This window comes from Rhinopithecus roxellana, chromosome 11, assembly GCF_007565055.1.
Source record: "Rhinopithecus roxellana isolate Shanxi Qingling chromosome 11, ASM756505v1, whole genome shotgun sequence".
Taxonomy (NCBI): Eukaryota; Metazoa; Chordata; class Mammalia; order Primates; family Cercopithecidae; genus Rhinopithecus; species Rhinopithecus roxellana.
In genome coordinates, this window is record NC_044559.1 from 127,289,899 (window position 1) to 127,316,045 (window position 26,147).

At 38.0% G+C, this 26,147-nt stretch overlaps 1 pseudogene; it reads left to right on the forward strand.

The window, feature by feature from the left end:
* The first annotated feature begins 7,863 nt into the window (after positions 1–7,863).
* LOC115900325 overlaps positions 7,864–26,147 on the forward strand; it is a 56,810-nt pseudogene continuing 38,526 nt past the window's right edge.

The following is a 26,147-nucleotide window of genomic DNA, read 5'->3' on the forward strand; positions in this document are numbered from 1 at the left end:
AAAAAGTTTATTCTACAGTGAAGCAGTATTGGTGGCTACAAAAGCTCTTTAGGAAGGATTTAGGGCAGCATCCTAATCAGAAGGACTTGGAAGCACTTCAATTTTTTAATTTGTTTTTGTTTATTTATTTATTTATTTATTTATGAGACAGTCTCGCTCTGTCACCCAGGCTGGAGTGCAGTGGCCTGATCTCAGCTCACTGCAAGCTCCGCCCCCTGGGTTCACACAGTTCTCCTGCTTCAGCTTCCCGAGTAGCTGGGACCACAGGGGCCCACCACCACCACGCCTGGCTAATTTTTTTTTGTATTTTTAGTAGACATGGGGTTTCACTGTGTTAGCCAGGATGGTCTCGATCTCTTGACCTCATGATCCGCCCACATTGGCCTCCAAAGTGCTGAGATTACAGGGGTGAGCTCCCACACCTGGCCTTGGAAGCACTTTATAAAAGAGAGAGACAAGATTACATGTCAAACTAGAAGAATGGAGGTGGGAGGAGATAGGGCTCCAGAGTGGAGCAAGTCTCTTCTGCCCCTTGAACTTCCTGACAGTGCATTGGATACCTCTCATTAAATTTAATAGTACCTGTTGCTTTGGTGTAGTGAAATACATGCCTTGATGAAATTGCATTGCATCGTTTTTAAAAGAGAGAATACTCAAGCATGTGTCACTTGTGTTTCTTGCAAGCCGCTGTGATACTGAGCTATGCACACTTCCGGTTGGGATTATTCCTGGTTTCTACTACCTGTTTGATTGAAGATGTGGCATGCAGAGCTTAAGTGCATCATCAAAGATGAGTGCAGGGCTCATCTATCCCTGGAATTGTCTTTCCCACAATCCCTGCCACAGAATATGAGCACTACGAGAATTCTGAAGAAATGGGTCTCTTGCCACCTCCCAGTGAAAGATTATTTTTGAAAAAAAAAAAGATAAATCTAAATTGTGCTTTATCTTGATATGAAAATGTAGACAGCCATAGAAAAATTTAAAAATTAAGTGGGCATGGTGGTGCATACCTGTCATATGAGCCACTTGGGAAACTGAAGTAAGAGGATCACTTGAAACCAGGAGTTTGAGGCTGCAGTGGTCTGTGGTCATGTCCCTGCACCCCAGCCTGGGCAAGAAAGCAAGACCCTGTATCTTTTTTTTAAAAAAAGGAAAGAAAAGAAAGTATATGTTATGATAAGAAAATATATAGACAAAAAGGAGCTTTGAGAGAACCTGTGAAGTCAATAGGGATGCTGCCTTATAAAGGCGGAATTTCTAAGTACACACCTATTCCATCCAGTAGAGAAAGTACCACTCAAAATTTATCTCTGTTTATACCTTAAATTTAGTGCTACATGATCACAAAGATCACAAATATGGCCCGGCTTCACATCCCATGCTTAGAGAAAAACTGTGTACAGGTTAAAGCATTTCAAATTAGAAGAGTGAAGTATTCTTCATTTTTCCAAACATCCCAAAATAGATATATTTACAATAAATTCCTCTAGAGAGGTAGCTCACAGGTCTATGAGAAAATCAGTCAGAAAGATGGCATTATTGTGTAGAATAATAGAAAATACTACTCAATTTTTGCTTTCAGTTCTAAAATATATTACTTCCAAGATATATTGTGTATAATGTAAATGCAGGGACTAATTTCCAAGATCATGTAAATTTTAATTTTATCCATGAGCAAAAGGAGGGGCTGCTTGAAAAACATAATACTGGTTGTTGTTTTGGGTGATCTCAATTTCCCTGCAAATAGGTGGCAACTACCCTGAAAACTGAGACTCTGGGCTGGGCACGGTGGCTCATGTCTGTAATCCTAGCACTTCGGGATGCCAAGGTAGGCCGACCACCTGAGCTCAGGAGTTCAAGACCAGCCTGGCCAACATGGTGAAACTCCATCTCTACTAAAATAGAAAAATTAGCCGGGCATGATAATGGGTACCTATAATCCCAGCTACTCGGGAGGCTAAGAAGGGAGAATTGCTTGAACCCGTGAGACAGTGGTTGCAGTGAGCAGAGATCACACCACTGCACTCTAGCCTGGACAGCTGAGTGAGACTCCCTCCTTAAAAAAAAAAAAAAAAAGAAAGAAATGAGACTGAGCTCAACTTTACTTTGGGCAAACACAATTATTTTGGGTTCCTGAGGTTGACAATTGATACTTTAATTCAAACCTTCCAAGAAAAGACATCAGATTTCATTTTTATCTCACCATTTCTCCCACTCTCAGTGAGAAGTTTTCTTGCCTGACAGTCAAGGATGTCTCCTGTGAAAATCTTCATTTTGGCATTATCTTGACAACCAATTATATATAATGCAAAGAGACAGAGGAGAAAGAATATTACAGCCACATTTTCTTGTTTTTTTTCCCATTCTTTTTTTAATTGTTCATAAAAATTAAATCACTTAATTTCTTAAATGTTTTGATTTACCATTACTTCCATTTTCTTTGATAAAACCGTTTCTGAAAATAGCAGAATCAGAGTTGATTATGAAAAGATTATAGCCAGAAAAGCTATTTTCTTAATCTAATGGATATACTGTATGAAAATATTAGTTCTGTTATTTGCTCTTTGAGTTAATATGCCCAATAGTGACACAATATATTACCTTACTGAATTTGTTCAGTTTTGCAAAGATAAGTTAGTTTTAGATAAATATAGATTAGTCTTGCCCACAGGAACAAGTTGCTGCCCACCGCCTGGCATCACAGCCCCAGAACTCAGCGATTTCCAGTAGCCCTCAGCATCTCATCTCTGGGCTGAGCCAAAAAAATCCCTACTAAAGTCCAGGGGTACTTTCTGAAAGGCATCTTTGTCTTGTTCTGTTGAGGGTTGTGGGGAATATTGTATATATTGGCTGTCACCTGGAGTATTTGCCCAAAGTACATGTATGCTCAATTTGTAATATCTATTTAACATCTAAACTATACTCACCCCTCTCATCAAAAACCAGAATTTGTTGAGTTTATTTGGGCATTTTATCTTTGTTTATGAGGCCCATGTTATGTCTCATACTATACTCAAAACCAAAAATATTTGTTGAGGCAAGTAAATTCAGAGGCTTCTCCTAAGGAGAAAAGGCATATTGTGAATTGCTTTCCTCTGAGAAGGCTACAGTGCTTCACTGTGATTTATCTTTCTGAATTACAGCTTCAGAAAACTTGTTGTTTTTTTCTTCCTATACACTGAACAAAAATATTAATCCTGATGGTCGTCAACCACCCATCATTGGATATAAGTTGTCAAATATCTACTGAGGCACAATATGCTACGATGCACCTCGAAGTTCCCAGAATAGGTTTACAGTAGTAAGAGGGAACTGAGGAGCAGCTGAAGGTCTTATTTTATGATGGCAACACACGGTGATGTTAGGGAACTTCCAAGGTGCTGCTGCTGCTGTTCTTTCATCTTGCCTTTGGTCAATCTTTTTTTTTTTTTTTTTTTTTTTTTTTTTTTTTTTTTGAGACGAAGTCTCGCACTGTTGCCCCTTCCTGGAGTGCAATGGACCAATCTCAGCGCACCGCAACCTCTGCCTCCCGGATTCATGCAATTCTCCTGCTTCAGCTTTCTGAGTAGCTGGGATTCCAGGTGCACACCACCACACTTGGCTAATTTTTTGTATTTTTAGTAGAGAGGGGGTTTCACTATGTTGGCCAGACTGGTCTCAAACTCTTGACCTCGTGATCTGCCCACCTCGGCCTCTCAAACTGCTGGGATCACAAGTGTGAGCCACTGCAACCAGCTGCCTTTGGTTAATCTTAAGGATGTTTTGTTTTGTTTTAAATTTTCATGGCCATCACTCACTTTGGAAAGAGCTTTTAAGTTCCAGTGCAAGGCAGGCCTAACTTTTCAAATATATTTCTGTGAGCACTTAGGAAACTGAGTTGCTCCATCTTCTGCACCTTCTCCATTTTTTTGTCCAGTTTCTCACTTGCATTTCAGGACCTGGCCTGTTAAGAGTAAGAAAAGAGAACCAGAATAAGGTAATTCAGTCACTTTTTTCTTGAAGTCTGTCAACTTTCTGGATGCAGATGCACTATTATTATATTATTTAAGTCAGATTTGGAACTTCATAACATGCCTATACTATTGTCCTTTTAACCAAAGTTTTCATGAGGAACCAAATCTATCTTTTATTAAAATAATTGATTGAGTATATGTGATGCCTAGCTAATGGCTATTTGTCTTAGAAGTATGAAGTTTAGGCCGGGTGTGGTGGCTCAAGCCTGTAATCCCAGCACTTTGGGAGGCCGAGACGGGCGGATCACAAGGTCAGGAGATCGAGACCACCCTGGCTAATACGGTGAAACCCCGTCTCTACTAAAGAATACAAAAAAAAAAAAAAACTAGCCGGGCGACGAGGCGGGCCCCTGTAGTCCCAGCTACTTGGGAGGCTGAGGCAGGAGAATGGCGTAAACCCGGGAGGTGGAGCTTGCAGTGAGCTGAGATCCGGCCACCGCACTCCAGCCTGGGCGACAGAGCCAGACTCTGTCTCAAAAAAAAAAAAAGAAAAAAAAAAAAAAAAGAAGTATGAAGTTTAAATTACCCAGAACTGTTTCAAAATCCCTTAGCATATATTCACAGAAAATGTTTGCCTATGAATGACAGCATTCTTAGGTAAGCTGCCGTGTACCAGTTCGCATTTAGGAGAAATTTGTTAGTATTGCTTTATCAAAACAATATAAGCTCAAGGCCACTGAATACAGAGAAACCCATTTTCATTTATCTAAATGCATCTCTTATATTTTGCCATTCTTCAAACAATACAGTCTCCAATTTTGGAATGACTTCTTTTCTTTTTTCTTTTTTTTTGTTTTGTTTTGATTTGATTTGTTTTGTTTTGTTTTTTTCGGACAGGGTCTCTCTCTCTCACCCAGGTTGGAGTACTGTGGCACGATCTCGGCTCACTGCAACCTCCTCCTCCCAGGTTCCAGCGATTCTCCTGCCTCAGCCTCCCAAGTAACTGGGATTACAGGTGTGCGCCACCATACCCAGTTAATTTTTATACTTTTTAGTAAAGACAGGGTTTCACCACATTGGCCAGGCTGGTCTCGAACTCCTGACCTAAGGTGATCTACCCATCTCAGCCTCCAAAAGTGTTGGGATTACAGGCATGAGCCACTGCACCTGGCCTGTATTTTCTTATTGTAATCCCAGACAGACAGTTAAATGGAAATAGGAGAAAATGAGCTATTTCTATATGCAAATAGGCCTTGTTTTTTTAACTTTCTAACTAAACTGATTTATTTTGAAGCACATTATATTTACATTTTCATCCACGTTTAGAATTAAACACTTTGACTGGCTGTACTTGCATACAAACAGTCCAGGAAAAAAAATTCCAAAACAAAAAGATGGAAAGTGAGATCCTAAATCAATCTATTTATGTTGAAAGTCCCCAAAAACCTGGAGACACTCACAGGTAGATCTGAAGAGTCACAAGTCTCATACTCATGTGGCAGTAGTCACAACCCCACTTTGTCCCTTCTGTGGTAATCTGTCCTCTTGATGTGGGATTAGATGAAGCCTGAACCACTAGGGGATAAGCCATTTGCAGATAATGGGGCTACTTTGTCAAAGTTGTGATGCCGAACACTCCAAATCCCGGCTCCTGGTGAGATTTAAGTGACATGCCAGTGGTTAATGCTTAACTCACTTTATAACCTATAAATATTAATTTTAGGCCACTCTCATGTAGACTTCAGACAGGGAAGATTTTAGAATCATTTTTTTTCCTAATTCAGACCTTATGAGATAAAAAAAAATGCTTGAAAACACTGTTTTAAATCACTAGAACCACTTCTACTCAAGTGCTACATGCAGAAAGAGAGGTTGAATTATCCCCAGCATTGCAATGCAGTGTTCTTCAATAGCAGCAAAGTTTCCAGACTAGCTCACAGGGGCTAACCTAGTGGAAATATTAACAAATTGCTGAGTAACTCTAAGATATGAATGCAGTTTCATCCGCTGAGACCGTGAACAACGCCTGGGAGCATAGAGATGCTCAGACCATTGCCCTCTGAGGCCTTGTTTTGAATGAGTAGAAACCAGCACCTTCCATGTTGGGTCAGATTCTCTTTGTTTCTTGGCCTAAGCTGTAGATTTTCAGTGCCCAGCCTTCCTATTTCAGCTTCCTTAGAAACCTCCTTTTTTCCCAGATCAGTAGATAACAATAAGTGCTTTTTGCCCCTGTTCACTGGAAAGGGTACAAAAGTAGGGAGCGGAAGGATGATGGTAGGAAGAGGTGTCCTGGAAGAGTGACAAATGCTGTTAATTATTCAGGGGTAGCCAGAATATTCTCCTGGTACCTGTGCAAGCTGGTGGCTCATAGCAGGTAGGGAACACACTCAGTGGCCTTGTCAGTTTAGCTCTGGAAGTCCATAAGATAAAAGGCAGTGTTTGAGTTCCCAAATATTTCATAATAAACAGGGTGTATTTTAACATCCTTTTTGACTGCCTCTTTTCCAGCAAAAGGCATTTTCTCATTTATTGTTTAAATTAAAATTCCACAGGCTCTGCATTGACCTGCAGTATTTTATCTATCCTGAGTCTCAGGACACTGTTTGATGGAATTAAGGTATTATGTCTTAAAGTCTGTGTGACTTTCTCTTGTTTACTTTGGGGGAAAGGATTCCAGGCACATATACAGTGTCTCAGTGCTAATACTCCATGATGGATTAACTCTCAATGTTGAGAGATGACTCATATTATCTTAACATGCTTTCTTTTATTGAAGGTGGAGGGTGGGTAGGGGTAGAATGTGATTCTGCAGAAATAGCCCACGTCTTCAGAATGTTCTGCTGATACATTTTATTTCGGGTCAGATGTGCTCAGTTTTTGTTCTCATTCTGTCTTTGAGTTCTGGTACCCAGCTAGATTCTCACATGTGTATATGTTGAAATTAAACCAATGCAAAGGTTTTTACCCTGAGGTGTTACTAATTCATGAGCCTATTTTCTTTACAGTTTTTTCCTCCTATATAGCCTATATCTTGTTAAATGTCTTTTCTTCTCCTAGATTGTTTTCAATAGTAGATCAATTTTAGCTTTGTTCAGTCTCAATTATAGAAAAACCCTGAAAATAGCCAAATATTTGAACATTGTAAGGTACTAATCAGATTAGTCAGAAAAAAAAAAGGTACAGGAACACTTCCTACAGTTCCAGAAGAGTGAGCTTTCCTGGCTGAGAGTTATTTCATAAGATGTAGTATTTCATCAAAGCCTAAGTATGTGGACACTAATGGTTAGTCATCACCAGGGTGAGATGAACAATCTGCACTGTGTATTTGTGTTGATGCCACATTTCAGGCCAAAGGTTTTGCATCCAAACTATGCACTCTAGCATCCTAAGTCCATGGCTGCTCTGGCAGTGGCTCTTTTCACACCAAAAGGGAGGGAGAAAACCAGCTAACTCCTGGGATCTCTGACTGCAGTCAGGCCAAGGAACAGGGAACCAACGTTTGTTCACTAGGATGAGGATATAAAGCATCTTCTGGGTTTTCAGATCCTGCCAAGAAAAGCTTTACAGGAAGACTCTAGGTCTTTGTGAACCCCAACCTGTCTTTGAATGACTGGGCTCCTCAGCAGATCTACAGACTTTTAGTTCTTTTTGGGGTGGTGATGACTCCTGACATTTATTGTCCAGGTCTGGTCTGCAGCACTTTGGATGCCTCCAGGCTATGGAGATGGATTACATGTCATGCATGGAGACTGTACATGCTACAACACTTCTCAAACCTCAACCTCTATCAAAGGGCATTTGGGTATGGCTCAAGACGGGAGTAATCTCTCTTTTCAGTGTGTCAAGTTCTTATGCCATGTTTCATTTTTCCTCTTTATACAAGGCAAAGCACATCTGCAAAAAGACATTGCTTGAGGAGGTGCAAGAGCTGGAAACCAAGTCTGCAGTCCTGGCTAAAGCAGTGCTGTGGAACAGCAATGGAAAGAGGTAGGGAGCTTCATCCCAATATTTGTGTTTACAGAACACAAATTCTCCTTGTCCCTTTCCCTGTTTTTCTTTCTATTTATACACTTTTTTCCCATCTTGCTTTTCGATGGAAGCACAACATGCTGAGTTTTAAGCATTTTGGTTATTCTCAGATTTAAGTTGCACTCTTTCAGTGGCCACATGAAATCTGACTTTCGGGGTCACTGGGTCTGTCCCTAGGTAAGAATGGGCATTTTGACTTGGCACAGTGGCTCACACCTGTAACCCCAGCACTTTGGGAGGCCGAGGTGAGTGGATCACGAGGTCGGGAAATCGAGACCATTCTGGCTAACACAGTGAAACCTCATATCTACTGAATATACAAAAAACTAGCTGGGTGTGGTGGCAGGCGCCTGTAGTCCCAGCTACTTGGGAGGCTGAGGCAGGAGAATGGCATGAACCTGGGAGGCGGAGGTTGCGGTGAGCTGAGATCACGCCACTGAACTCCAGCCTGGGCAACAAAGAGAGACTCCGTCTCAAAAAAAAAAAAAAAAAAAAAAAAAAAAAAAAAAAAAAAAAAAAAAAAAAAGAATGGGGGTTTTATTGGGTTTAGAAGTGAGCAAAACTACCCATGTGCAAAAAAAAATCAATGTCATAGCATTATTATCTTAAGGTGGAAAGGTCCAGGTTTAGCAGGATTCCACAGAGGAGTTAAAGCCAGGCCTTTGGATTTCAAACCCAATTATTGTACCCAGGGATGAGTATCACACATGAAGGTTTGCATGTGAAATAATTCATGTTATTATTCATTTAAATATTGTCAATCTCACTTCAGCATACCTAGGTGAGGGAGTTGTTTTTAATTAATACTTTCTGCTGAGGTTGAGAGGGATCCTGTGAACTTTTGGAACAAATATTGCTGCTTGCATTGCTAATTGCTCGTGAACATCAGCCTGCCTGCCCTTCCCTGCACATAACAGCTAGGCCTGTGCATAGCTTTTGTTTCATCGCATATGTTAAGATGCTCTTAGAGCACACTCTGTTAAAATCTCTATAACACCAAGGAAAATTTCTCTGGTCCTGAGAAAAATTTTCAGAGTACTAGGAAGCCATTGCTGTATTAAGGATATGGAATGTCTAGAATATTCTGAATATGATTCTATAAATGCTTAGAAAGAAATCTGTAACTAACGTCTAATGAAACACATATCTAGAAGTCAAATATTTATAGGGATTCCCACTTTGTGTATGGTTTTATATTTTGTTTATTTGTACCATCTTTTAACACAATAAAGATAAGCAATTTTTTTTTGTTAAAGAGGATCCAAAAATTTTGAGAGTCTTTAGAAGTATAATTTCAAATAGATATTTTAGGAAGGAGATCATGACATATAGTTGAAGTTGTGGATTTTTGATTACTTTAAGTAAGTACATTTCTTAAGCCATTATTTTATAGCACCTATGCTAGTCACTAAAAACTAATCAGCCAACAACACAAAAAGCACTGTATTCAATAAGCTTAAAATTGTGAATATGTGGGGATAGCAGGCTGATTTTACTGCAGGTGTATATACAACCACTACATGTGGCTGAGGCAGGCACAGGACTGTTCTATCTTTCACATAACTTAAGCACAGGGCTCAGAATCTACTAGAGTTTTAAGGACCTACAACATTCTTTGGGACCTGAAAAAATACATATTTATAGGCTCCAAAAATTGGGGAGCAGGAAACCTCTGCGTAATAAAATTAAGAAACACTTAAAACATTGTAAAATGAATATCAGCTGTAAGAATTGTTAAGCTTAGGAAGAACAATAAGTTTATCATATTTAGAAACAACTTACAGGCTTTCTTATATCTCAAGAGTTCTCAAGTATACAGAATGATTGCTGAGCAAGCGTAAGTAATTTCTAAGTAAAATGAGAATTTCAGAGCCAAGTTCTAAAACTCCTTGAAAATATTCTGCAAGAAAACATTACATAAGGCTGAAATCAGTGTTAGCCAGCTGGGCTCTTATCAGAAGACTCTGGAAAGAAACTTCTTCCAAGCCCATTTATGCTGTTGGCAGAATCCATTGCCTTTCTTGCATTTATAGGACTGAGGTAACCATTCCTTACTGGCTATCAGCTGCAGGACAGGGGACACCTTTAGTTCCTAGAGGCTTTTATAAGGACTTTGCATGTCTCCCTACATCTTCAAGCCAAGAAAGACCAGTTAAATCCTTCTCATGCTTAGAATATCACTGACTTCCCCTTCTGTTATATGTCTCTTATTTTGTCTTCTGCCACATCTTCCACTGGCTTCCTGCCTTCCCCTTCTGCTTTTGAAGGCTCATGTGATTACATTGGGTCTGCCCGGATAATGCAGGATAATTTACTTATTTTGAAGTCAGCTGACCAGTAACCTTAATTCAATCTGCAAAGTCCCTTCGCAGCAGAACCTGCATTAGGGTTTCCTTGAATTACATGTGGATAGAGAATTGGGGGTTTCTTGAGAATTTTGCCTAACCCAAGAAGATACTCTGGGTGCTTCTCATTTATATAGACTGGTATTTGTTTCTAATATTTTTAAATTCCTCCTCTTAGGTCTTTAATCACTGAAAATACTTATCTTATCATCTTTATTTGCCTTTCTATTTTGTAAGAGGCTTGGAGAGCAGTCTAAATGTTTGTATCCATTAATTTGTCATCATAGGGATTGGTTCCTTTCATGTTTTCTTATTTTCTATTGTAAATTTATGTTTCAGTCTGGGTTGAGGTTTTGTGTTTACTCCACCACCTGATTCCTCATGTCAATTTAAAGTTTGGGGTTTATTAAACCAGGTACATAGTGTAAATTCAAACCCAAAATCTATTTATAGCCTGTTGGGCTCTACATTTTTATAGCACACTTTTTATCTCCTCTCCAGAGCATAGAGCAAATTGGACAAGCTTTATTATTGTCTCCCAATGCTGTGATTTGGGGTTTTGTGATTTCTGTGCATGTGTGTTTTGTGTGTTTGTTTGTTTCTATCATTAAATGTTCTACCCTGTCACTGAAAGGGCACCCCTTTGAAATTCTCAGCCATATGAACAGGGTCTCATCAGTTTCTACCTCCCATTCATTAGAAGCCTGAAGTCTTTTTATTTGGAACATTAAAACCAAAGTTCATACATTATTGAGACAGGATAACTTCTCTAAGGCAACCTGTTTGAGCTTTAAGTTTTAAGGTTTCCATTTTATTTCTGACCCCTAAAGATTTTTCTTAGTTTCTTGTGGACTCAAGTACTCATTTTAAGTAATTTTAATTAGGATAGATTTTAGATTGTCTAGTTTGCCTTCTTACCAGAAACAGAAATTCTTTCAGTGATTTATTTTACAAACCAATCTTTAGTGACCTCTACAACTACAACTCCACTCAGGTCAGGAATGACTTTCACATTGCCAAGTCAGTGAATATTTTGTCTTCATCTTAGGCAACATTTCATCAAAAATGTTTTCATTGAGACATTCCTGTCAGAAACATTTTTTACCTTAATATTTTAATATATTTGTTTTTGTAACAGTGTGCTTAGTTTGGCTTTCTCATTTTTCTTTTATTTCACTTTTATTTTTTCAGGACTACATCTGCAGGTCTGTTACATAGGTAAACTAGTGTCATGGTGGTTTGTTGTACAGATTGTTTTATCACTCTTGTATTAAGCCTATTATTATCTTGTATTAACCCATTCATTTTTTTTTTTTCTGATCCTCCCTCTCATCCTACCCTCCACCCTCTGATAGGTTCAAATGTTTGTTGTTCTCCTCTATGGGTCTATGTGTTAACATTTAGCTCCCACTTATATGTGACAACATTTGGTATTCGACTTTCTGTTTCTGCATTGGTTTGTTAAGTATAACAGTCTCCAGTTCCATCCCTGTTTCTGCAAAGGACATAATTTCATTCTTCTTTGTGGCTGCAAAGTATTCTATCGTCTTACTATTCTGGCAATTTTTAGTTTTCACATAGCTTTGTTGTATCCTAAATTGCATAAAACTTCTTTGGGCATTTGCCTTTCTCACTCTATAATTTTTACCAGATTTTAGTACTTAAAATATTTTGTCTCCAATATGACAATAGCTACTGAAGTGATCTCCCTGATAGTACTCCTCTGTTGTCTTTCAAGGTATTGTTCACACTACAGTTAAAGTGATTTTTTTTTTTTTTTGAGGTACAGTTTCACTCCTTTTCTTTCTTTTTCTTTTCTTTTCTTTCTTTCTTTCTTTCTTTTTCTTACAGGGCCTCCTCAAGCCCTGTAAAAGCCCTGCAACACAACTGTCCCAAGGAACACACCTTCTTTGGGTCACTCTTCTTTCCATGGCTTTACTGTGGGTAAGAAATATCCCTTCAAAGTTAGGTCTGAACCCTTTTGAAATGCTGCATGGATGATCTTTTCTTACAAATGATTTTCTTTCAGGGCAAGAGACTTCTTAGTTGATTTAGCATATAACCCCCTAGCTCACTTTCTTGGTCTGCAGTCCAATGCTCTAACCCTGAGCTATAGCCCCTCCTACCCTAGCTCACTTTCAACAAGAGTTAACACACTTTCATAATAAATCCATCTGCATAATAAAAGATTAGGGTGGGAGCTACCAAAGATTTGTGTTCTATGCAAATGGCACACCTGATCTAACCAGTTTTTTACACCCTGTGTAAGTCAGACACCACCCCTTACCAGCTTATCTATGAAACCCCCTGCATTTCACCACAGACCAGCAATCAGTTTCTCCAGTCTCCTGTCTGCAGCAGAGAGCTATTCTCTTTCTTTTGCCTATTAAACTTGTGCTCTCAACCTTACTCTTTGTGTGTCCATGACTTTGTTTACCATAGCTGTGAGACAGTGAACCTCAAGGGTTAGTCCAGATATTGAAGCTGTTTTACTATGAAAACATACTTCTGATTATGCCGTCTCCTGCTTAAAATTTTTAAATGGCTTTCCATTAGAATGAAATTCAAAAGTCCTTTATGCCCTGAAAGCCTACACCAGTTGATTCCTAGCTTCATTTGTGAGCATCTCATTTCTTTTCTTACTATACAATAATGACTGTATCAGCTAGGGTTGACTGTTGCATAAGCCACAGAAGTGAATTCTGTGCAATTTAAGCAAAAAGAGGAATCTATTGCCTTTTTATGCTTGTTGTAGAGAATTAAAGGCAAAGCCTATTTCATAATTCTGGAATGACAGAAATAAGCTTGGTTTTAAGAGTTAGATGAACAAGAATTAACCAATAGGCTTCATTCTACTACCATTGGACTAACATAGGTCTGATAATTTTCTGCTCTTTTGAGTACACGTTTAAGGTTTAAACACCTAAGAGAAACTATTATTGTCTTGGCATGGGTAATGTGTTCACTCATGAGCCAAGAGGGTATGAAATGTGGAAGGTTCACCTCACCAATAGAAAAGAGAATGCGATTTGGGAAAGAAATGAAAGGAATTCTGAATAAGTTAAAACAACAGAAATCATTTCTAAGGATTTCTTATTAGTTGATGTGTCCCTTTTGCAGAGACACCTGCCCTAAACTGCTACTCTCAGTGGTTACCTTTTAAAATTCTATTAAAGCACATTTTACTTTTATGATAACATTAATATGTGTATGATTTTATAATCTCTATTCCCTTCACTTTAAGTTTCATAAAGGCAAGGATTATATCTATTTAGTTTTTTTGCAGTACTATTGCATCTATTATTTTATCTAGGCATAAAAGGCACATATGATTTACGGAATACTGTAAAAGAAAATTATGCAAAATTCTACTGATGTAGTCAACTAAATGATGTTAAAAGATTTAAAAGAATTTTATAATGAAATAGAAAATGTGTATGTTAAAAATAAAAAGAATTGAAAATTCTGCATTTGGTATATAGGCAATTATATAGAAGAAAACAAAACCACAAACTATACACTAAAAAGCTTGAAAAATACTTTATCACTTTTTCATTTATGAAGCTTATTTTTGACAGACACAGAATTCTTGACTGGCATTCATATGGTTTCAGGCTAAAAGCAGGAGGGCCCCAATCCCTCTGGTTTGTAAGGTTTTTGCTGAGAAAATTGCTGTTAGTCTGACAGATTTTTTTATAGGTTACCTGATACTGATACTCTGTCTCAGAATATCTTTCTCACAGAAAACTCTTTCCTTCACATTGACTTTTTTCAGACAAACAAGTGCTGAGGGAATTTGCCACTACCAAACCAGCACTATAAGAAATGCTAAAGGGAGTTCTAAATTTTAAAACAAAAGCTTTATGTACACCAAAATAGAACTTCCTTAAAGCATAAGCCTCACAGGGCCTGTAAAACAATAACACAATGAAAAAAAAAAACAAAGTGTCTAGGTAACTACTAACAGGATTAACTGAACAGTACCTCACATCTTAACGTTAACATTGAATGTAAATGGCCTAAATGCTCCACATAAAAAAAATACAGAATGACAGAATGGATAAAACTCCACCAACCACTTATCTGCTGTTTTCAAGAGAGTCACCTAACACATAAGGACTTAGGAAACTTAAGGTAAAAAGGTGGAAAAAGATATTTCACGAAAATGAAAAGTAAAAGCAAGCAGCAATAGCTATTCTTATATCAAACAAAGCAAACCTTAAAGCTACAAAAGGTTATTGCTTTAAGGTCTGTATCCTTTTCTATGTTTAAAAAAAAAAGACAGGGCCAGGCGCAGTGGCTCATGCCTGTAATCCCAGCACTTTGGGAGGGCGAGGTGGGCAGATCACAAGGTCAGGAGGTTGAGACCATCCTGGCTAACATGGTGAAACCCCATCTCTGCTATAAAAAATACAAAAAAATTAGCCAGGTTTGGTGGTGGGTGCCTGTAGTCCCAGCTACTCGGGAGGCTGAGGCAGGACAATGGTGAAACCCAGGAGGCAGAGCTTGCAGTGAGTCGAGGTCACACCACCACACTCCAGCCTGGGCAACAGAGTGAGACTCCATCTCAAAACAAAGAAAAAAAAAAGACAGATACTATGATACTAACTAAGCATATGAAATACATAAAAAGACAGGATTGTTTTTAAAATGGATTGCAAAACATAGTAATGATTTATGGATATTAGATTTTTCCTATTTACCTTCATAATCAAAAAATAAATTTTAGAAGCAGTTGACATTGATGGAGTAGTTAATTTCCTGTAGCTATAATTTTATTTTAAACTTGGGGGAAGGACACTAACTCACTGATTCTTACTGTTAACTTACAGACTCGAATGAATTGAGAACACACCTGGATAAACTATACAGGACCCAAAGTTGAACGAGAAATATGTTTAGTGTGAAGGCTGGTTATAATGATATCCCATAGCTTATTTGTTGCTTTTTAATATTTTTTCCTTTATTTTTGATAAACAAGCTATCATTCAATGTGGTAAAATATCCAGGCCATAATATAATTAAAAAATTGGCCATCTTGAGAAATTGATTTTATTTGACCTACTTTGTATTCTAATTTAGAAAATATACATATGTAATAAATATCCAAGTTGTGTGCTATTTGTTTAGTTCTCAAACATTTTCCTTTCTATTTTTATCTACAAAGATTACAAGTATATTTCAATATATATTTAATGAGGAAGCTTACTTCTGCATTATTGAACCAAAACTTTTCACATGAAGGTGAATAAAGATGTAGATATGGTTGCTCAAGTAAGGTGCAGTTTCCACCCAAGAAAGCAAAGTTTTGGGAAGCATTTGTTTTTAAACCAATGTTTTTGTGGCCCAATTATATTGCAACAATATTGCTTTATATAAAATTAGAGACTGCTATGTAAATATGATAAACCGTAGTATCTTGTAATTTATCAGAGCAGTATATTTAAATTTTAAAATACATTATTATGTTTTAAGTGACTGAAGTATGCAAATAACCTTTATGTCTTTTTGTAAATTAAAAGTTCTGTAGAAATATTACCTCAAAAAAGTAAAAGCAATTTGTGAAAGGTAGTTAATGATAATGACTGTAAAATTTTTTATGATTTTATTTTTTGTATATAAATTATATTATGCCCTTCTTTTAGAGAAAAGTCCTTTTCCAGAGAGATATGAACAATTATTTTTAGCTTGGTAGACAAAATAGGGGCAAATGGAAATTTTATGCAAGGTTTTAAGAAGGGTTTTTAAATAAAATGCACTTATATATATATACCACATATTTCATAATTCTAACCTTTTTTCCTGTTTGAGTCTTGGTTTTCTTCTTAAGAAAACTGAATTGGAATTTTGATAGGAATATCTCTTAATGGAAGACATGAGGCAGGTTTGAAGTTCTAACATTTTCTTTATGTAGAACCCAAATGGGAAGTCTCGGTTATTATAGTAGAGTACAGTCAGCATTTTTTGTACCAGGGTATTTGTCAACCCATTATAGCTCATTTTACAATTGATATTATAATTGGTTGGTATTTAACAGACTTCTTCATCTGAATAGGTAAACATAATAAAAGTTTCAGGCCATTTGTTCTATTAGGGACATTCTAATTATTTTTACCCTAGCTCTAAACAGTACAGCTACTATGGATTTTTGGAATCCCCATGGGTTTTTGGAAACCCTGTGGATTTCACTGCCTCATTCAGAAGCTCTGTTTTTGTGGGGGATGCAGGAGGTTATGTGTCAAAGCTTTATCCAGTTCTTCTCACAAGTGGTCCTTTGGCTAGATACAAAAGACCATTCACATGGACGAAGTGCTAGGGTTTGCCCTCCCTGGAATAAATCAGAAGGTGATCTGGTGGATAAGATTACTTGATTTGTACTCAGCCGAGGGCCTGGGGTCGAATGTGGACTATGGAAGGCCTAAAAGGAAGAGCAATGATTGATGATCTGTTTAATTTTATGGTGACCTCTCCTTAAACATTGGAAAGCAATAGCCTTGAGCAAGACAGATTCTCAGTTGTCACACACACACAACCTAATGATGCTCAAACTAAATGTTATTTATGTCAATGTAATGTCCCTTGCAGCTGGCTGAAGAGCTTCAGAACAAGCCATTAAACAGTGAGATCAGAGAGCTGTTGAAACTACTGTCAAAACCCAGTGTGAAGGTGAGGACATATTGCACTGCTAATAAATACCTTCAAACGGGGCCACTTTCTGAGCCTTCAGATGAATTTTGTTTCAAGCATCAATTCTCAAGTAAATGTGTTTCAAATAGGCACAGTATTTTAATAGCCTGAATCCTATTAATAATAAAGAAATGAGCTTTTCATTGTAATGTGATGAGAAACTATAAAGTACTCTAATTGGGAAGCTCAGAATTGAAGTTCTGACAAATATAATGTAGCTTCAAGGTCATTTTCATTTTAAATAAAGAGTACACTATACAGAACCTACTAGTAATTTTGTTTAGGCCCATTTTACTTGGGTAGTTAATGGGATTCCAATATGTTTGACAAATATACCTATTTTTCTGTAGGATCATTTCAACATTCCTCTTTATTTCCCCTTTCACCTCCCCATTTCCTGTCCCTTTACTAATTTATGTTTCAAAATATCATTCCATTTTACAGAGAAGAGTATTTTTCCAGTGTAAAATACCCATAAAATATTGGCAGACAGATTTCAGTTCTCCCTTTCCCATTGCCTCCTGAGTTAATCACTTATTTTTCATCCAAATGTGATCAGTTTACAGCAGGCTTTTAAGAATTTTCCTGCAGTTATTCTGAGGTCATTACTGCACTAAATCCTGCAGTGTATATATTTTGGACTTGACACTGTCACAATTATGTGTCAGATATTGTTCTGTGAGTCAGAATTGCATATGGATTACATAATTACATAATTAAAATGATCATTTAGCTTGAGATGATTACTGGTGATCATATGTAGACTGTTGAATGAAAATTTCTGCCTAGATACAAAAACTAGTTTCTACGTTTTTTGAGAAATAGCTTTTGGAATTGTGCTGTAGTTGGTCTTATGTTTATTTTTGTAAAAAGAGAGATGGTATTAAACAAAAAATGACATTAAAAACATGCATGGACTGTAAAACCTAATCCCTATAAATAAATATAAATACATGAATATATTGCTATAAAGGCTAAACAGGCTATGATTAATGATGTGAGGGTAATTGATTTGTAGTGGTTCAGGAAGTCATTAAATTTTTGTTCTAAAAGAACAAGGATCAGATTATAGCAGAAAAGTTCCTTGATGTTAAAAGCAAAGTGTGTAAAAACATTAAGAGAAGGAGATTTTTAGCCAGAGAATGTTCTGAAGATTTCTTCATTTGGTCTTAGTCTGCACCTGAGAAGTTAGTATCACCCAGGGGAGGGAGAGGTGAGCTATGAGTAGTTTCTTAAACTCCTTTTTGAGATTATTGTTTTGGTTTAAGGGTATTAGAAATGAAAGCAGCATGTTTCACACACACACACACACAAATCCCTGATTATGGTATTTGGTTCAAGAGTGTTTCAAATGGAATAGCTAATTATGTAATATTATACTGGATGAGAACTGGTATTTGGCTCAAGAAAGAGGTATGACTTTAGACAGTATTAAGAAGGGCCATTTGGTAAAATATTATAATTAGATAGTTAAATTTTATTAGGTGGAAAATATTTTAGGTAGATAATTTGGTTATTTTTCATATTTATCTATCAGTGTGGCTAAAGAACGGTGTAAAGTTGTCATGAAAGACATATATTCATATATGTAGGAAATATGTGTAGAAAATAGATAATATTCCAGGATACATGATGTTTCATTTGGCAATGTCAGTTTGTAGTTAGCTAGTCTTGGGAAGAAAATATACTTTTTCCCTTTTTGATCTAACATTTAACATTGCTTTTCTTGAAGTCATTCATATTATCTACCATCACTTTGACCTCATTTCCAAACCCCCAAATAAAGACTATTTCAAGATATAATCAGTTAATCTATTTTGTCCTGGGAGTAAACTAAAATCTTTGTTTGTTTTCCTTTTAAACAGAAGCAAGGTATGTAGGTTGTTAGTTGTATTGACAGTCAAAATATGAAAAATCCAACTCTAGTGTGTTAATTTGAATATTATCTTTCATTTCTAGTGGGTTAGGGAAGTTATTTACTTTTTAAAGATTTGCTATTTCATTTTAAATACTTAATTCATTGTACTAAAAGTAAAGTTGAAGTGTATCTTCAAAGTAATAGAACTTTAAAAAAACACAGATGCACTCATTTGCACACACACACACACACACACACAACCAAATATGCACCCATTCTGGTAGATAATACACATATTTCAAACATCTGGCAATTCTTCCTGAAAAAATTTATAACTTTCTTCAGCAATTCCTAAATGTCACCAGGGACAGATATTCATTCATTCATTTATTCTTTTATTTTTTTACGGAGTCTTCCACTGTCTTTTGGGCTGGAGTGCAATGGCGCGATCTCGGCTCACTGCAACCTCCACCTCCCAGGTTCAAGTGACTCTTCCACCTCAGCCTCCGGAGTAGATGGGATTACAGGTGTGTGCCACCACACCTGGCTAATTTTTATGTATTTTTAGTAGAGACGGGGTTTCACCATGTTAGCTAGGAACGCCTCAATCTCCTGACCTCGTGATCCGCCCCCCTCAGCCTCCCAAAGTGCTGGGATTACAGGCATAAGCCACTGCGCCCAGCCATTCATTTATTCTTAGATATTTTTCTATTAATGCCTATTGTGTGCCAGGCCCTATGGATGCAGATTATAGAAGATATATGTACACTAGTGAAGGTGATAGGAGAAATACTGGATTTAAAAGAAGGAGTGCATGGAAATGATATGAAATACATAGGAACCGTGCTAAACCCAAACTTGGGCAGGGGGAGAATATTGAAGAAAACTTTACAGAAGAAGTGGCATATAAGTGAGACCTCATGGTAGAGTATGAGGGAAACAGAAGGGGACAAAGAAGTGGGAGATGGGTCGGGGGTGGGATGTGAAAAAGAAATGATTTCGGTACAGGGAAGAGCACGTAAAGTCCCATAAAGGAAAAACTTTCAGTTTGAAGATGTAAAAATGCAAAACCAGCCTCAGAACAGGTAAATGGATGGCTTGCGAAGGAGGAAGGGGTAACAGTTTGGAGCTGGGGAGTCGAGCCTTTTCAATAGGGTTTGTCAAGGACAGTCTGCTTCATGCCTGCAGTTCCAGCATTATTACAAATAAATACTCTTTCTCCCATTTTCAATCGTTTCCCTATTTGGGGGATAAATTATGTGGCCACACCTGAAATCCTGAGCTTATTAAAAAGTGGAAAACCATTCAAAGGATTTGAAGCAGGAAGTGATATGTCACTCCATATGTAGTCTAAGACCAGCCTTTTGAGGCATTGGGAGGTGTAGAATGGGAGAAATACAATACTGAATGGAGAAAGGCCAGTGGGAGCCTGTAGAAATAATTCAGATAGAATACTAGCACTTTGGTCGGCCAAGGTGGGCTGATCACCTGAGGTCAGGAGGTCGAGATCAGCCCGGCCAACATGGCGAAACTCTGTCTCTACTAAAAATACAAAAATTACCTGAGCGTGGTGGCAGGTGCCTCTAATCCCAGCTACTTGGGAGGCTGAGGCAGGAGAATCACTTAAACCTGGGAGAGGGAGGTTGTAGTGAGCTGAGATTGTGCTCATCACTCCAACCTGGGTGAAAGAGTAAAACTCCATCACACACACACACACACACACACACACACACACACACACACACACACAAAAGCATACGACTGAAGTCCTAATGAAAGAGTGTGGGATGGGTGGAAGGAAGCATGGGGGATGGGCAGCTTGAGGGACAATTTCATTACGTGGTCTTGGAATAACTAATACTTTGGGATAAAAAAAGAACAATTGCCACTAGAGTGAACTCCAAAAATATTAAAAATTTAAGTGTAAAAAGTTGAACCATAAAAATATTATTGGGCTGGGGGCTGTGACTCAGTCCTGTAATCCCAGCACTTTGGGAGGCCAAGGTGGGCGGATCACAGGGCCAGGAGATCGAGACCATCCTGGCTAACACAGTGAAACCCAGTCTCTACTAAAAATATAAAAAATTAGCCAGACGTGGTGGCGGGAGCCTGTAGTCCCAGCTACTCGGGAGGCTGAGGCAGGAGAACGGGGTGAACCCCGGAGGCGGAGGTTGCAGTGAGCAGAGATCACACCACTGCACTCCAGCCTGGGTGACAGAGCGAGACTCCATCTCAAAAGAAAAAATATATATGTTTTTAATTGAAAAAATATATATTAGAAGAAAATTTGAAAGTTATGTGATCATGGGCCAGGCACGGTGGTTGACGTCTGTAATCCCAGCACTTTGGGAGGCCAAGGCGGGCGGATTACCGAGGTCACCAGATGGAGACTATCCTGGCTAACACAGTGAAACCCCATCTCTACTAAAAATACAAAAACTTAACTAGGCGTGGTGGCGGGCGCCTGTGGTCCCAGCTACTCGGGAGGTTGAGGGAGGAGAATGGCATGAACCCGGGAGGTGGAGCTTGCACTGAGCAGAGATTGTGCCACTGCACTCCAGCCTGGGCTACAGAGGGAGACTCCATCCAAAAAAAAAAAAAAAAAAAAAAAAAAAAAGAAGAAAAAGAAAAGTAAAGAAAAAAAAAAAAGAAAGAAAGTTATGTGATCATGGAATAGAAAAACGTTTGAAACACAAAGACAGGAATACACACATACAGACACACAAACATGCACCCATAAAGGAAAGAATATTTTAAAATCCATAAGTGAGGTTAGAAGGAATCATTTATTAATATACCTGATTTATGATATTTGTCCTTAATAAGATGTCTTAATTTATCACGTTCACTTTATTTTACCTTTTACAAAGTGACTTGATAAAGACTTAAAAGGAAATAGAGATATACTTTTTTGATAATATATAATTGTATTTTTCATTTAATTTATAAAGACAGCAGTAGCCCGTATCCTCCTTGCTTTATTAGTGAGGATGAATATCTTTTCCTAAAGTTATATGTTTTTATTTCTTCTGTGAATTGAGTGTTCATATACCTCTAGGGATAACTGCTCTTGGCTGGCTGCATTACCTTGCAACCATTTCTGTATGTATATGTGTATATGTATATATATATAAAATATGTGGGTTTTTCCTAGTATATTCTATGGGATCATAGAATGCACTACTTACTGTGATTTTTTTTTTTTTTTTGCTTTTAATATTTTTGACATTTTGTAGCCTTCTCTTTGTGTGAACAAAATTATTTAACTTTTTCTTATAGATGAACCTTTATTATTTCTGCTTTTCTGCTATTTAAATAAGACTATGATGCACATCTTTTGTTTATTAGACAATTTTATGGATTTTGTCAAAATATACTTTAATTAGGACAGTAAATTATTGGGGCATACATAATGTTTGTACATTTTACAGTTTTGATCATTATTTCCAGCTTGTTGTTAAGACAGACCTTCTTGAGCACCTGCTGTATAGTGCATGAGAAGGCCTGTTTCCCTATGCAGTGGCAATTTGCAAAAGCTATTTTTTTTCCATTGCTTACAATAGCATGTATTTATTTCTTGTTCATGAAAGTTTTCTTTTTTCTTTTTTTTATTATACTTTAAGTTCTAGGGTACATGTGCATAACGTGCAGGTTTGTTACATATGTATACTTATGCCATGTTGGTGTGCTGCACCCATCAACTCGTCAGCACCCATCAATTCATCATTTATATCATGTATAACTCCCCAATGCAATCCCTCCCTCCTCCCCCCTCCCCATGATAGGCCCCAGTGTGTGATGTTCCCCTTCCCCAGTCCAAGTGATCTCATTGTTCAGTTCCCACCTATGAGTGAGAACATGCGGTGTTTGGTTTTCTCTTCTTGTGATAGTTTGCTGAGAATGATGGTTTCCAGCTGCATCCATGTCCCTACAAAGGACACAAACTCATCCTTTTTTATGGCTGCATAGTATTCCATGGTGTATATGTGCCACATTTTCTTAATCCAGTCTGTCACAAATGGACATTTGGGTTGATTCCAAGTCTTTGCTATTGTGAATAGTGCCGCAATAAACATACGTGTGCATGTGTCTTTGTAGTAGAATAATTTATAATCCTTTGGGTATATACCCAGTAGTGGGATGGCTGGGTCATATGGTACATCTAGTTCTAGATCCTTGAGGAATTGCCATACTGTTTTCCATAATGGTTGAACTAGTTTACAATCCCACCAACAGTGTAAAAGTGTTCCTATTTCTCCACATCCTCTCCAACACCTGTTGTTTCCTGACTTCTTAATGATTGCCATTCTAACTGGTGTGAGATGGTATCTCATTGTGGTTTTGATTTGCATTTCTCTGATGGCGAGTGATGATGAGCATTTGTTCATGTGTCTGTTGGCTCTATGAATGTCTTCTTTTGAGAAATGTCTGTTCATATCCTTTGCCCACTTTTTGATGGGGTTGTTTGTTTTTTTCTTGTATATTTGTTTGAGTTCTTTGTAGATTCTGGATATTAGCCCTTTGTCAGATGAGTAGGTTGCAAAAATTTTCTCCCATTCTGTAGGTTGCCTGTTCACTCTGATGGTATTTTCTTTTGCTGTGCAAAAGCTCTTTAGTTTAATTAGATCCCATTTGTCAATTTTGGCTTTTGCTGCCGTTGCTTTTGGTGTTTTAGACATGAAGTCCTTGCCCATGCCTATGTGCTGAAGGGTACTACCTAGATTTTCTTATAGGGTTTTTATGGTATTAGGTCTAACATTTAAGTCTCTAATCCATCTTGAATTAATCTTCGTATAAGGGGTAAGGAAAGGATCCAGTTTCAGCTTTCTACTTATGGCTAGCCAATTTTCCCAGCACCATTTATTAAATAGGGAATCCTTTCCCCATTTCTTGTTTCTCTCAGGTTTGTCAAAGATCAGATGGCTGTAGATGTATGGTATTATTTCTGAGGACTCCATTCTGTTCCATTGGTCTATATCTCTGTTTTGGTACCAGTACCGTGCTGTTTTGGTTACTGTAGCCTTGTAGTATAGTTTGAAGTCAGGTAGCGTGACACTTCCAGCTTTGTCCTTTTGACTTAGGATTGTCTTGGCAATGCGGGCTCTTTTTTGGTTCCATATGAACTTTAAAGCAGTTTTTTCCAATTCTGTGAAGAAACTCATTGGTAACTTGATGGGGATGGCATTGAATCTATAAAGAACCTTGGGCAGTATGGCCATTTTCACGATATTGATTCTTCCTATCCATGAGCATGGTATGTTCTTCCATTTGTTTGTGTCCTCTTTTATTTCACTCAGCAGTGGTTTGTAGTTCTCCTTGAAGAGGTCCTTTACATCCCTTGTAAGCTGGATTCCTAGGTATTTTATTCCCTTTGAAGCAATTGTGAATGGAAGTTCATTCCTGATTTGGCTCTCTGCTTGTCTGTTACTGGTGTATAAGAATACTTGTGATTTTTGCACATTAATTTTGTATCCTGAGACTTTGCTGAAGTTGCTTATTAGCTTAAGGAGATTTTGCGCTGAGACAATGGGGTTTTCTAAATATACAATCATGTCATCTGCAAACAGGGACAATTTGACTTCTTCTTTTCCTAACTGGATACCCTTGATTTCTTTCTCTTGCCTGATTGCCCTAGCCAGAACTTCCAACACTATGTTGAATAGGAGTGGTGAGAGAGGGCATCCCTGTCTTGTACCAGTTTTCAAAGCGAATTTTTCCAGTTTTTGTCCATTCAGAATGATATTAGCTGTGGGTTTGTCATAAATAGCTCTTATTACTTTGAGGTACGTTCCATCAATACCGAATTTATTGAGCGTTTTTAGCATGAAGGGCTGTTGAAATTTGTCGATAGCCTTTTCTGCATCTATTGAGATAATCATGTGGTTCTTGTCTTTGGTTCTGTTTATATGCTGGATTACGTTTATTGATTTGCGAATGTTGAACCAGCCTTGCATCCCAGGGATGAAGCCCACTTGATCATGGTGGATAAGCTTTTTGATGTGCTGCTGAATCTGGTTTGCCAGTATTTTATTGCGAATTTTTGCATCGATGTTCATCAGGGATATTGGTCTAAAATTCTCTTTTTTTGTTGTGTCTCTGCCAGGCTTTGGTATCAGGATGATGTTCGCCTCATACAATGAGTTAGGGAGGATTCCCTCTTTTTCTATTGATTGGAATAGTTTCAGAAGGAATGGTACCAGCTCCTCCTTGTACCTCTGGTAGAATTCAGCTGTGAATCCATCTGGTCCTGGACTTTTTTTGGTGGGTAGGCCTGCAAGAAGTATGGGATTATGTAAAAAGACCAAATCTACGTCTGATTGGGGTGCCTGAAAGTGAGGGGGAAAATGGAACCAAGTTGGAAAACACTCTTCAGGATATCATCCAGGAGAACTTCCCCAACCTAGTAGGGCAGGCCAACATTCAAATTCAGGAAATACAGAGAACGCCACAAAGATACTCCCCGAGAAGAGCAACTCCAAGACACATAATTGCCAGATTCACCAAAGTTGAAATGAAGGAAAAAATCTTAAGGGCAGCCAGAGAGAAAGGTCGGGTTACCCACAAAGGGAAGCCCATCAGACTAACAGCAGATCTCTCGGCAGAAACTCTACAAGCCAGAAGAGAGTGGGGGCCAATATTCAACGTTCTTAAAGAAAAGAATTTTAAACCCAGAATTTCATATCCAGCCAAACTAAGTTTCATAAGTGAAGGAGAAATAAAATCCTTTACAGATAAGCAAATGCTTAGAGATTTTGTCACCACCAGGCCTGCCTTACAAGAGACCCTGAGGGAAGCCCTAAACGTGGAAAGGAACAACCGGTACCAGCCATTGCAAAAACATGCCAAAATGTAAAGACCATCGAGGCTAGGAAGAAACTGCATCAACTAACGAGCAAAATAACCAGTTAATATCATAATGACAGGATCAAGTTCACACATAACAATATTAACCTTAAATGTAAATGGACTAAATGCTCCAATTAAAAGACACAGACTGGCAAACTGGATAAAGAGTCAAGACCCATCAGTCTGCTGTATTCAGGAGACCCATCTCACATGCAGAGACATACATAGGCTCAAAATAAAGGGATGGAGGAAGATCTACCAAGCAAATGGAGAGCAAAAGCTATTTTTAATTAATATTCTTTTTCTCTTTTTCTGAGACAGAGTCTTGCTCTGTCACCCAGGTTGGAGTGCAGTGGCACAATCTGAGCTCACTGTAACCTCCACCTTCTGGGCTCAGCGATTCTCCTGCCTCAGCCTCCCAACTAG